This window comes from Carcharodon carcharias, chromosome 19 (assembly GCF_017639515.1).
Source record: "Carcharodon carcharias isolate sCarCar2 chromosome 19, sCarCar2.pri, whole genome shotgun sequence".
Classification (NCBI taxonomy): domain Eukaryota; kingdom Metazoa; phylum Chordata; class Chondrichthyes; order Lamniformes; family Lamnidae; genus Carcharodon; species Carcharodon carcharias.
Genome location: NC_054485.1, coordinates 38,117,094 through 38,130,153, shown reverse-complemented (window position 1 = coordinate 38,130,153; position 13,060 = coordinate 38,117,094). Strand labels below are relative to the sequence as shown.

The window sequence follows — 13,060 nt, the reverse complement described above, 5'->3', positions numbered from 1 at the left end:
TAAGGATCTTCCAAATGGGCCCTTGAGATTCCATTTATTTTGTGGCCATCACTGCCTTCACATTATTATCTTAGATTTTGAAAAACCATTACATTCAGAAACTTTGCAAATTTAACTATTTTTCAGTTTTTGTACATCATAGGAATGTTCTTCATAAAAGTGAGGGTCAAATTCCAGTTTTACATTCAATGCGAATACAAAATGATTGTACTAAGGGTTATAAGATTCCTGAAAGCACTGGGGTGCATTGATAATTCCCATCTGACCTTACTAATGCTGGGTTTTGTTGAGGTAATCAAAGTGAGAGGTAAGTTTTATGTTATAGGTTGATAATGGAAGATAGCGGTACTGGGTACAACAAGTTTGTTTTGTTACATATTGCTACATTATGAACAATGAATACAGCCTCATACCCAATTCAAGTTAGATACTGTTGAATCTGTTATTTGTATGACATGTTTTCAAATAAGAATTTTGTAAATCAGTGCAAAAGATATCTGTACTACCTTCGCCAGGTAATTCTTGAATTTCACCATTCAGCATCAGGCATAGAGATGTATTGCAGCACTCCATTGTACATGCATCCAGTGAGGAATTTCTACAGATGTTGGTCGTGCCTGCACAATCATCACTGCAGCCCGCCCAATATGAGATATTGGAAAAACGGTAGAGCTGTGAAATAGAATGGGCATTAATTAAAAACAAGGTTTGAGAAATGCATTGAAAGGAATTTGATTTTCACTAACAATACACTAATTGTGCTTCTTAATGAAGATTGTCTACCTGTTTCCTTCAGCTCCATAACTGAAGAGATCATTTGAACAGATCAAACAAACCTACCTCGCAGTACATATGAGTCTCAGGACATTCCTCCCAGCTGTTAAAATCCTCATAGCAGCTGTATCCCGAACAGTTAAATGTTTGGCAGGAGAACTGCAACAATTACAAGAAAAAACTATTTATTAAATTCAATCAATTGTTTCATTTAATACATAACTACTGCCTTCCACTATTACTTTACTGTGCAATAGATTTTGTTTTATCCTTTCATGGGATGTGGGCATTGATGGTTAGGCCAGCATTTATTGCCCATCCCAAATGGCCCTTGAGAAGATGGTAGTAAGCGGCCTTCTTGAACCATTGCAGGCGGTGTAGGTACACCCACAGTGTTGTTAGGAAGGGAGTTCCAGGAATTTGACCCAGCGACAGTGAAGGAATTGCGATATAGGTCCAAGTCAGGATGGTGTGTGGCTTGGAAGGGAACTTATAGATAGTGGTGTTCCCATGCATCTATTGCCCTTGTCCTTCTAGGTGGTAAAGGTTGCAGGTCTGGAAGGCGCTATCAAAGGAGCATTGGTGAGTTTCTGCAGTGCATCTTGTAGATGATACACACTGCTGCTGCTGCTGTGCATCGGTGGTAGAGACAGTAAATGTTTAAGGTGGTTGGTGAGGTGCCAATCAAGTGGGCTGCTTTGTCCTGGATGGTGTCAAGCATCTTGTGGGTTGTTGGAGCTGCACTTATCCAGACAATGGAAAGTATTCCATTACACTTCTGACTTGAGCCTTGTAGATGGTAGACAGGTCTTGGGGAGTCAGGAGGTGAGTTACACGCTGCAGAATTCCTAGCCTCTGACCTGCTCCTGTAGCTACAGTATTTATATGGCTGGTTCAGTTTCTGGTCAATGGTAACCCCCAGGATGTTGATAGTGGGGGTATCAGTGATGGTAATGCCATTAAATGTTAAGGGGAGATGGTCAGATTCTCTCTTGTTGGTCTTTGCTTGGTACTTGTGTGTTGTAAATGTTACTTGTTGACAATTATTATTAACAAAATTAACATAATTATCAACAAAGATGTGGATCATGAATTTTAGTAAAAACTGTGATCCCCAACATCCTGGTTAATGATGCTTGTGGCAATGGTAAAATTAGAGCTTGAATTTCACACAGTGTTTAGCATACCCTTTTCAGCTCTTTTTGTAAAATCTTGGATGCCTTCCCTGATTCTAAAGTGCTCTAACTCGCTAGTTTAATATCACTTATTAATTTAACTACTTTGCATTCAAACTGAGTTGCAAGTTATTTATGTATACCAGAAAGACAAGGGCCTAGAAATTTGTTTGTGCTGTATATCTTGTTCAAAGGCATAAAACCAAGTGCCTGTGGAACTAATCTTTGAATTGCTTCTGCACCCATTTTCATGGCTGGACACGTGCCTTCTGCCATATTGGCAAAGGTGAAAGCATGGGTGTCCAGGGCCCAGGCCTGGATACAGAAGCTAGGCCCTTTTGCAAAGGCAATTTTGGTGCCATCACCTAATTTAGGACCCCTTCACAAAATTGGGCTGCCTGAACTCTGCCAGCACCAGGCAAAATGTGCTAAGTCCACAAGCCACCTGACACTAAACAGTTCTTAAAGGGACCTCTGGAAGCCACCAAGCTGGATGAGTAAGAAATTGGAGCAGGAGAGCTTCTCACAGCTCCACAGGAGTCCCAGTTCCTACTCAGCCACTCCCAATCACCGCCTTCTCTCCCTCCCTCTAGAACTACCTACGTGCTGGTGCTGGCAACATAGCAGGCCACAACCTAAATTCACAATTACCAGCAAGCTGCCTGGGATCTTACTTAAGTGAGGCTGGAGGCCCGAGGCCCAGTACTGAGTGTGCATTGAGCCTATCCAGCACAGAAATTGTTCCCCACGCTAAATTTCACCCTTGGAATGTCTGAGCACTGGTCTGTGGAACATTGTATCCAATAGCTTCCACCACACACCACCCCACCCACTGCAACCACGAACCCCCTACCATGCTACTCTGCTTTCTTCCTGTTAATCAGTTACAAGTTCATGTCTGTGCCTTATTCTGGATGCCCAGGCCATGATTTTATTCTGGGGCAGGATCATTCTGTGCGGAGAAAGAAGGCCTGGGGAAACGACAATTGCACATGTCGAGAACCCAGAGAGGTCTTAACTCCTAGGCTTCATTTAAATATCATGGCCCCAAATCCTGCTCCTTCCTGGCAGAAATCAGCACCTGAGCAACAGGGTAGAAGTGGACAACTGCCAGGGACCAACTGGAACTCTCACCAGTAGTCAATAGGTGCTAATGGGTGGGCAGGGAATGTTTGCGATTGGCGGCAGAAAGCCTTTGATAAGGATCAACCTGGCTTCAGCTGGTCCACTAGGCAAAATAGAAATTGCTAGCCTTACTGGGCCTCCACTAGCCCATGAGCTCTCTCCCAGCAGGCTTGACCTGGTTGGGGAGCCACTGCCACTTCCCCAGTTAAAATAGTGGATCAGGCCCCACTGTCATCATCAGAACCCAATCTTAAAGGGGATGTCACTGGCTTGGGACAGGAATCCTTGTCGTCTGCAATTTAAAATCGTAGGTGGTCAAATTAGTTGGGAAAGGAGTGCAGGATTTCCCCATTACATTAAACTTCTCCCACCAACCCCAGCTCTGGTTTAGCTTCCTTCAAGTGAAGAAGAGTTAAAAACAGAGCCCAAGTGACCTAATTTGCAAAGGACTGTAGATAAGATATCTCTCCATTATATTACTCTCTTAATTATAATCTGTAATTCGGAGCATTAAGTATTTGACTGAAAATAACTTACATTAGCTGGAAAGTCAGTTGTATTCATTGTCATATTTCCGTAAAGATCTGTCGTCACATTATAATCAGTCATATTCCAAAGGGATAATGTATTGGCTACAATAAAAGAAAGTAAATATACTTCACTTACATTAATAAATGCATTTTCCCACATTTTTCTCTCCAACATTGCTTCCATTGAGATGATGTTTACGGCACGCATTTTGGAGCATCCTATTTATTTATTGGTGCCACATACCACTGTTTGATCACAAGTGATGTGCTTTCTACTTCAGTTGTCAGGTTGAAATGGTCCATGCCATTTACTACAGCCACTCCATAATAAGCCAATCAATGGTAACAGCTAGGATTTATCCTGACTGGTTTTCTTCCTTTGAACTCAAACATTAGCAACCATGGAACAAAACTCATTGCAGTAGATCCTGACACTGAGCGATAGTGTAAAACGGGTGATAGTGAGACAGGCAACCTGTTTTACATCTCTTCCGATTTTTAATGCCATTGACTCCAAATGGAAACAGGGGAGATGTAAAGTGGGCTGCAACTCACTACCATTAAAAAGTCAAGTCTTAACCCATTCAGTGAAGGATGGACAGCCTGAATGGTTTGGATTGGAGCAACTTGTCAGGGATTTGTGCTTGACATCAATAACCACTGGCAGTCCTCTACTACTGCATTAATTTAGTGATTGAACCATCTTGCCTGCCCATTTCAGAACCAGAACTCTTCTAAATTCACTAAAAAAAATGATGAAAAATTCCACTGATCACTAAGGGTGGGATTATTGTAAATAGGGAGACACTGAACAAGGTGGGTACAAAGGACAACAGCCTTAAGCTGCAAATACATAATTCATTGAACATTAGATAAAACCACAAAAAAAGCCTTATGGATGTTATTCATGGTGCACTGAGTACAAGTGCAAAGAGGTTATAGTTAATTTTTTACCCAGTAATGGTTAAATGACAGAGTTCTGATTGCAGTTTTGGGCACCCAATTATAGAAAGAAGATTAACATCAAAGACTCAGTCATGTACTGGGATGGGTTCTGTGTGCAGTTGAGAGGAGCTTTAGTCAAGCTGGATTTCTTTGATTCAGAGTCCAAGGTGTGTCCGACACCTGATCCAGGTGAGTGTGAGCCCCGATCCCAGAGGACTTTAGATTGTCGGCTTCCGGGGGTGCCCAACCCAATCATGTGGGTGATCCAATTCTCAGTCAAGGAAGGGTCCAATTTCCAATTAGTGACAATCCAATCCTCAATCCCGGGTTGGGGTGGAGCCTGATCCCCAATCTGGGGATTGGGGGTCTGATCCCCAATCCCAAAGAGAGATTTTGATCCCCAATTTCGGGGACTTGTCAAATTCATGATCCCGAGGGTTTGATTGTGGAGTGGGGGACAGATCCGAGTCAGAGTCAGCAATTGTGAGATAGGTTGGCCTGATTGTCTGGGAGGTTGGAGGTTCAAAGGCATTAAGGTAAGCTATAGATGGGTTGGGAGCAACTCTTTCAGCTCCACCTGGACCACAAGAAGTCCTCATCTCCCTTTAAACAACTAGGATTCTCCTGTTAGCCAGCTAGGGTTTAACCTGAAAGGCAGGTTAAATATGAGGCACACAGCCCTATTATTTAAACAGGCAACCTGCCTCCTGGGAGTGAGTTGTTGCTGCTCCTTACCCATCCTGTCCCACCCCGTCCTGCCTCCGTTAAAACTGGAAGTGGGTTTGGTTGGATGTGGGTTGGGGAGGTCAGTTTGGAGATATTTTAATTTCTCACATCTCACCTGACCCCAAACCCACCCATTTTTGGGGGGTTAAAGAGTTCAAAGGTGTGAATCATGTCCCCTTTTCAATCTTAGTTTTTTACTTTGCAAGCATTTCCAGCCTGAGAGTCTGTTCCCATTGCCAGCGGTTTAAAATCCAGCACACATGTCTGTTTGCTCCAAACCATTCCTTCAGCATTAAAAGGCTTTTTGAATGTAGGACACTCAAAATGGAACGTGCTACTCACTCATAAGCTGTTTAAATCAACCATATGTGAAGATTCATAAGACATCAGCATTACATGGGGAGCCAAACTTCATGGGCATATTGCTCCATTTTTATTATTCTTTTCCAGGGATGTGGGCATCACTGGCAAGGCCAGAATTTATTGCCCATCCCTAAATGCCCTTGAACCAAGTGGCTTGCTAGGCTATTTCAGAGGACAGTCAACCACATTCCCGTGGGGCCAGAATCACATGTAGGCCAGGCCAGGTAAGGATGGCAGATTTCCTTCCCTGAAGGCCGTTAGTGAACCAGATGGGTTTTTCCAACAATTAACAATAGTTTTATGGTCACCATTACTGAAACTAGCTTTCATTTCCAGATTTGTTAATTGAATTTAAATTCCACCAGCTGCTATTTAAACCCATGCTCCCAGAGCATGAGCCTTTGGATTTGTAGTCCAGTGACATTACCACTACACCACTGTCTCCCCTACATGTCCCTTATGCCACGCTTTTAACAGAGAGGGGAGGGTAACTGAAATACCATCCTAAAATATTTCCGGAACAACCAAATTCATTCAGTTCATTTTCCAATTGTTTTACCATCACTTTCCTGTTGCTTAGCTGCGTCCACCCCATTGCTGTATAATGCAACGCAAATCACTAGCAAACCTGTGGGAGAAAAGCACAAAGCCAAGTGCCAAAAATCATTCATACGATACTGCATATATGATAAACTGTAATGTTAAATAAATAATACATAATCCTTTACTGGTAGTAATTCACAGCTATAGTAAAGCACTCAAAAGATTTATTACACAGCTCACATATACAAGATATTAGCAAAATGACATCAAAACTTTGTGGGAAATTGGCAGTGTAATGTTTCGATAAGGAGATGAGTTGGGTACGAGGAAGTTAGTGATTGCATTCAGCAAACCCTTTTTTCCAAGCATTGATGTTGCATGTGAAATGAATGTTTGTAAGCAGTAGTCCTGTAGTTTCTGGGAGTGGAGTCCTCCTGCACCACGATATAACCAGGGCAATTAGACTGTGTGGTGTCTCTAGGCCATGCAGAAAACCCAAGTAAATACTGTGCCAACTGTGCTTCCGACTGAAAATTGTTTCAACATAATAACATTTCTGATCCTCTCTCAATGAGCATTTAAAAATAATATATGAAAACAGTGTTTTGTTTAGAAAATTCAATTATGTTAAACTGTTTTAAAAGCAGCTTACAGGTTCAGCCTCTGATTTTCACTCGAGTGCTTAGCCCAATTTTAATAGCTGCTGCATAACACCTAACTGCCTCAGTAACCTGTCATCCAACAGATGACACAGCTAACTATTACTGTTAGTTAATTGGTGGCGTGTTATATTTAAAGTGGTCAGACTTTGAACACGGTAGGGATGAATTTCTCTGGAGGTGTCATCTTTCGGATGAGACAGTAAATGAAGTTCCTGTCTGCCCCTTCCGGCAGAAATGATAAAGATCCCATGGTGCTATTCAAAAAGGAGCAAGAGCATTCCTCTGTGTCAGCCCAATATTTATCCCTCAACCAAGACCTTAAAACAGATGACCTGGGCATTTATTTAATTGCTGTTTGTGGGACCTTGAGTGCAAATTAGCTGCCATGTTTCCTACGTTACAACAGGGGTTGGTCATTTAAATATTATAATAGGCTGCACAGATTTAACTATTTTCCAGGTTAACTAAAGCTCTTGCAGAAAATCAGAGGTTTAAACAGCTTGAAATAGTGGCCGCAGCTTTGCAGCTGATAAATAACTGAAAAAGTGCTTCATTTCTGAAGAGAGTTTTCATGGGGGTTCCACATAAGTGTGAGAGTAAGGAACCTAGATGACAAAAAGAATGCAGGTGGAGCTAAACATGGTGCAGGAATTGATCCATATCTGGGTCGATGTCTTTTAACCTGGATAAACGTATTACAAGGGAAATAAAATCAGGCTCCGTGTAAAACAGACTGCCAATTTAATTATTATAAAGCAAAATAGTGCAGATGCTGGAAATCTGAAATAAAAACTGAAAATGCTGGAAAAACGCAGTAGGTCTGGCAGCACCTGTAGAGAGAGAAACAAGAGTTAATGTTTTGAGCCTGTATGGTCCTTCTTCAGAGCTTCTTCTGTTTCTCTCTTCACAGACGCTGCCAGGCCTGCTTGAGTTTTTCCAGCATTCTCTGTTTTTATTGCCAATTCATTATTGCCCACTTCGCACTACAGATAAAAACTAGATTCAACCCTTGCTTCTTGTTGTCTTCTTCATATCTTGCTCTCTTTCTCAAAGTTGCATGCTATGCAATGTTGTGCAATAATAAGCAGCAGTTTTTACAGGTTAACAGCAATGTTAGCTTACTATTATGTTATGCAATATGAAATTTCTTTAGCTACAACTTTAGCAGAAGCATTAACCCATTTCATTATTGGTTATGATACAAGCAGATAGTTCGATATCACAGACACTACGGCCCCAATCTTGACTAGCATGGGATTTCAGATCTTTGACTCCAGAGAGTGCATCTCTTTTTTTGGCCAGGGTTAAACCTGGAAGTCAGCTAATTTCTCCACCCAGAATCGCAACTGATTGACAGGCTTGGCTTGCTGACAGTCAAGGAGCAAGTAGGGAGCCTGCTGCTGGGAAAACAATAATGTGAGGTGGGGTGGAGGTCCGACCCTGGGGAGGGGAGTTCCACAATGCTGGCACACAGCCCTGCTATATTTAGCGTGCCGCATTTCCCGCCTGGAAAACCTGGTTGGCTAGGGTTAAACCTGGAAGTCAGCAAAATCTGCGCAGCCTCATTACAGTCATTAAAATACCAATTCATCTCCCGGGAAATGATCGGTTTCTCAACCTTCATCCCGCCTCCACCAAAACTGAGAATGGGCTTATGACCTCAAGGTGAGTTGGGCTTGGATTTGAGATTTTGTTAAATTTTCACTGCTCACCCAACCCAAACCCTCTTTGAAAGGTGCTTTAAACTGATTAAAAGGTTGGACGAACTGGGCTTGTTTCCACTGGAGTTTAGGAGAGTGAGGGGTGATTTGACTGAAATATGCAAGATCCTGAATGGCCTTGAAAAGGTAGACATGGAAAGGATGTTTCCTCTTGTGGGTGAGTCCAGAATTAGGGGCACTGTTTTAAAATTAGGGGTTGCACTTTTAGGACAGAGATGGGGAGAATTTTTTTTCTCTCAGAGGGTTGTGCGACTTTGGGATTCTCTGCCTCAGAAGGTGGTGGAGGTGGGGTCATTAAATATTTTTAAGGCAGAGGAAGAAAGATTCTTGTTATGCAAGGGAATCAAAGGTTATCGGGGTTAGATGGGAATGTGGAATCGAAACACAAGAAGATCAGCCATGATCTTATTGAATGGCTGAGCAGGCTTGAGAGGCCGAATGGTCTACTCCTGTTCCTATTTCTTATGTTCTTGTGTTCTCTTGATACTTTGAACAATGCAGCTTCACATAGCCAGTTTTAATAATAGAGGTGATATGAAATCAGACAAGATAATGGGGTAGGAATAAGCAATGTAGAGCTGAAATCCTATTATATACTGATGTTTTGTGGCTCATCTATAACGTGACACCTTGCATTGTTTCCTAGTGCCAGTCACCCGGATTTCAGTGAAACATGTATTAGCATTTAAATTGTTCACACCTTTGCCACTTGAACTGTAAAAAACAGTTTGCAGGATTTCAAATGCTTATGTGGATCATGGATTTTTCCTTCTTCAATTTGGATGGTGCCTGAAGAACATTTTCAATTGTATAAATTACAGTGCAGTACCAATGGTTAATGTTCCATTGGGCTGAATTATGGAAGGTGGCAATGGTGAGAATAATTTGAGGTAGCAAGAGGAAGCATATTGCACAACATTACAATGTATAAACTCAGGTATGATCACTTCCCAAAGTTTTGCTATTATAATGCTAAAAATCCTTAAGATTTGCATTCTTTTCTTAGGATCTATCATCAGAAATACATGCCCTTAAGAGACTGTTTATCTTCAAAGAATACAGAGAGAGAAGATACCTATAAAATATTGGATTTTGGTGCTTCTGGCCACCATCCTTCACCCCTGAGAAAAATTCAGTGGGCCGGTCACCAAGCGAATCTGAAATAGAGTTAACTATTGTGAATAACAGCTTTACTTTTCCAAATACTTTCTGATGTCAACAAGTGGTGTACTGACCCAGTAGAAGATCCAGAAGAAATCCAATCATAGATGCATCAATCATACAAGATTAACAACTACTAGTAAATGTCTAAGGAATTTTCTGCAATTGTATACACACTGATTAGCATGACCCCTTGAAAGAATGCTACATGGAATGCTGCACCAAGTCAAATTGGCGATTTTAGAGACTATCTTTCATAGCTTTATTTCATAATTGATAACCCCCCTTCTCCTGCCCATCTCAGCATGCAAGTTGGATTCAAATTGTTGCCAAATTGCAAAGAATGAAGAACACACCCCCTACCCTACATCTGAACCAATGTTACAAATAAAAATATTTTCACTGGTGTACACTGCCGCTATGCCAGGAGATAAATGGTGTGCCTGCTGGGAAGGCATTGTACTGCTTTGATAAATCTGTATTTACTGAGCCCACTGCTGAAGTGCTTGCAGTCCACAAGTGCTCCCTCATTTGGGAGATCTGTTGCATTTAAAAATGAAAGTGAGAACAGGTTAGTTGAGTGATCACTGAAATTTGCAGGGCAGTCATTGAAATTATAACAAAAAACGTCACCTGAAATATAAATTCTTTAACCTTGGGAATTGCTATATGCTAAACAAAGCCAAAGCCTTATACACATGATTTTTGGCAACTCTCTTATTACTAGAAAATATATTGACAAACATAGCCTTATGTTTCTAAACAAAACAGGCTAAGGTTTACTCAAACTAGTTGGATTCAAACAATTAACAGTTGTCTGCAACAGGGGAAAGATGAGAGAATCTAACCCAACTTTCTAGCCTAGGTATTAACTATACAGAGACTTGTACTCACTTATACAGAGAGTGGCACTCATTTATTACAGAGACTGGTACTTATACACAGAGCCTGTTACTCACTTAATATAGAGTGGCACTCACTTACATACGGAGGCTGGTACTCACTTACACAGAAACTAATCCTCACTTATATACAGAGACTAGTACTCATTTACAAGACAGTAGTATGCAATTATATACAGGCACATTTACTCTCATACATATAAAGTGGTACTCACTTTCACGGGCACTGCACCTAACAAAGACTGCTCCGTCCACATTGAAACTGGTGCTTATCCAGCAACTGATCTTAACACGGAGACTTATATAAAGCGGGTATTCACTTACACAGAGACTGGTCCTATCACAGAGACACTATGAGCTTATACAGAGAGACTGGTGCTTACACAGAGAGACTGGTGCTTACACAGAGACTAATAATTATAAAAGGCTGGCACTCACAGAGACTGGTACCCACTTACACAGAGACTGGTACTCATTTACACAGAGACTGATTCTTACTTATAGATGAGACATCTGATTTTTAAGTTTTATTTATCGTAAGGATGAATAAACCCATGCTTTTTCAAGTAAAATACATTATATTGCTTTTAATTAGTACACAAACTTTGGACCCTCCCTGGAACTGATCAATGTGTCCTTGAGTCATTACCAAACTTGCCTTTTGATTGTTTAGACCTACCCCCTAATCTAAATGGTAAGCACAAAAAGCAATGAAGAAAGACACAAAGAATTGCATTTATTTGGTGCCTTTCTTGACCTACCAGACATCCCAAAATGCTTTACAGACAATGAAGTACTTATGAAGTATAGTCACTCTTGTATTGTAGGAAAAGCGGCTACCAATTTCCGCACAGCAAACCCCCACAAACATCAATGCAATAAAGACCAAGTAATCTGTTTTTGTGATGTTGATTGATGTATAACTATTGGCCAGAGCATCAGGGATAATTCCCCTGTTCTTCTTCAAAATAGTGTCTTGGGATCTCTGACAACCACCTGAGAGGGCAGACAGGGCCTCAGTTTAATATCTCAGTGGTGCGCTGACAGTGCATCACTTCCTCAATACTACACTGGCATGCCAGTTTTGATTTTTGTGCTCAAATCCTAGGATTCGACTTGAGCCCAGAAGCTTCTGACTTGGTGGCAAGAGCACTACCAGCTGAGCCATGGCTCACACTACTTACTTAGATGATGAACAGAACCCCACAACAAATGCCGTCCTATCACAGTCAGCAAGAATGGTAGTGGAGCATCAGGCTACTAACAACAACTGTGAGGAAGCTCGTGAGTATCCACATCCTCATCCTGGCAAACACTGTACACAAGGCAACATTTCCCAATTGCTGCAGTTACTACATATAGGTATAATCATTAGTCTCTGTGTTAGGACCAGTGTCTGTGCTACGCGGACTTGAAATCAGATCCAAAGGCACTTATAGGCATATTAACAGCAAAATGGGTCATCAGAGGAGCAGTGGGGCTAATCAGACACCAAGATGGAGATCTATTGGTGAAGCCAGAAGTCATGGCTGAGGTAATTAATGCATATATTGCATTTACCAAGGAAGAGCCAAAGATAAAGTAATTGAGGAGATTGTTGGGAAGTATTAGGAAGGTTCAAAAGTAGATAAGTCACCCAGTCTAGATGTGATGCAATCTAGATTGCTGAGGGCAGTGAGAGTAGAAATTGTGGAGATGCTAGCCATAATCTTCCAATCCTTCTTACAGGAGTAGTGCCAAAGGTCTGGGCGATTGCAAATGTTACATTCTTGTTCCTGTTATAAAAAAGAGAGAAGGTCAAATTGTACAATTATAGGCTGGGCCAGCTGGTGGGGAGGTTTTTAGAAGATTTTGTAAGAAAATTGACTGCCACTTGAACAAAGATGGACTAATAAAGGAGAGCTTGCATGATTTTTTTAAGGGCAAATCATGTTTGACGAGCATGATTGAGGTTTTTGAGGAACAGAAAGGATGGATGATGGGCAGTGCAGTTGGTGCTTTGTATGTGGCCTTTCAAAAAGCATTTAGTAAAGTATCACATATTAGGTTTGTTGGCAAAACTGAAGCCGGTGAGATAAAAGGAATGGGAGTCGACAGAGCCAGCACAGACTCAATGGGCTGAATGACCTCCTTCTGTACAGTATTATTCTAAAGGCTGAATTTTCCAGGGCACCGGGGTGGAGGTGGTGTGGGGGGTGGGCGGGGGCAGTATCAGGAGTGGTGATGGGAGACCCCCTATGCAAAGAATGGCTGTCCTGCAGCCACGTCGATTCTGATTGGTTGCTGGTAGCATTAGTTGCTCATTAAGGGCCTCAATTGGGCCACTGGCGAGCAGGTCACCCACTGCTGGTGAAATTGTAGTGGACAGAGGGGCGGGCAGATTGGTGGTGGCAGGCCACGCATTGGATTTTGTGTACCTTCCCCATCTTCAAA

General features: G+C 41.7%; 1 long non-coding RNA gene across 1 annotated transcript in view; it reads left to right on the top strand.

Moving 5' to 3' along the window:
- The window catches only part of LOC121291853, a 29,325-nt gene extending 19,192 nt beyond the window's left edge, over positions 1 to 10,133 (top strand). Inside the window, exon 4 of the long non-coding RNA XR_005946097.1 lies at positions 9,571 to 10,133. This is a non-coding gene — a long non-coding RNA (uncharacterized LOC121291853). The remainder of the gene's footprint in view (positions 1 to 9,570) is intronic.
- Positions 10,134 to 13,060: the final 2,927 nt, after the last annotated feature.